General features: G+C 42.3%; 1 non-coding gene across 1 annotated transcript; it reads right to left on the reverse strand.

Annotated features, from left to right (window-relative positions):
- Nucleotides 1-215: 215 nt before the first annotated feature.
- LOC140876960 (small nucleolar RNA R71) lies at nt 216-322 on the reverse strand. Its single transcript, XR_012149184.1, has one exon. It is a non-coding gene; the product is annotated as a small nucleolar RNA R71 (small nucleolar RNA).
- Nucleotides 323-1,275: the final 953 nt, after the last annotated feature.

The following is a 1,275-nucleotide window of genomic DNA, read 5'->3' on the forward strand; positions in this document are numbered from 1 at the left end:
GATCCATATGCTCACCTGACAAATTTTCTAGAAATCTGTGATACTTTTAAGATGCAGGGAGTTCTGATGACGCTATTCGTTTGCGTTTATTCCCTTTTTCTTTAAGAGATAAAGCTAAAGCATGGCTAACCAATCTACCTGCAGGGTCCATCACTACGTGGGATGATCTAGCAAAGGCATTCCTCACTAAATACTTACCACCGTCCAAATCAATGAAACTCAGAGCAGACATTACAACATTTGCTCAAGGTGAACAGGAAACACTCTATGAAGCATGGGAGCATTACAAAGATCTACTGTGGAGATGCCCACATCACCAACTACCAGACGGTCTTGTGGTACAAACTTTTTATTATGGTCTTCCTCACTCAAATCGTACCATGTTAGATGCAGCTGCAGGTGGAAATCTGTTACGGAAATCACCAGAGGACGGATATGAGTTAATTGAGGAGATGGCATCCAGTAGCTATCATCCTCAATCAGAAAGGAATGCAGTCAGAAGACCCGCAGGAATGCATCAAGTTGATGCATTCACTTCAGTGGCCGCTCAACTTGAAGTCATGAACAAGAGAATTGAGGAACTGAGTGTAGGAAACTCTGTGATGCGAGTTCAAGAAGTGTGGTGTGAAAAATGTGGTGCAGAGCATTTCACGAAAGACTGTCAAACATTTTCTCAACCAGAGGGAGTTATGGCAAGTCACATGGAAAATCAAAATCGCCCAAGGAATGACCCATTCTCGAATTCCTATAATCCAGGGTGGATACAGCATCCAAATTTCTCGTGGGGTGGACAGAACAATAAACCATATGGGAATCAGAACTACGGCAGACAGCCTCAAGAGGAGAAATCGATCTTGGAGCAGATGATGCAGAAATTCATATCATCTACTAAAACCCGCATGCAGAATCAAGATGCCTCAATAAAGAATCTGGAAAATCAGATAGGGCAATTGGCCAAAACAATTTCCAGAAGAGATAAGGGTACCTTGCCGAGTGACACAGAGAAGAATCCGAAGGAGCAGGTAAAAGCAATTGAACTGAGGAGTGGAAAGACAGTAGAGCCTGCACCACAGATCGAGAAAGAGCCAGAATTGGCGGCATCAAAAAAAATTTCAGGTAAGTCATCTATCCCAACACTTTCACCCACTTTAAAAGCAAAAATTATTGTGCCACCACCTTTTCCTGCAGCTCTGAAGAAGGCAAAACTAGATTCTCAGTTTGGCAAATTCCTGGAAGTATTCAAGAAATTGAATATTAATATTCCCTTCACTGATG

The sequence above is a fragment of the Henckelia pumila genome, chromosome 1 (assembly GCF_033568475.1).
Source record: "Henckelia pumila isolate YLH828 chromosome 1, ASM3356847v2, whole genome shotgun sequence".
NCBI classification, from domain to species: domain Eukaryota; kingdom Viridiplantae; phylum Streptophyta; class Magnoliopsida; order Lamiales; family Gesneriaceae; genus Henckelia; species Henckelia pumila.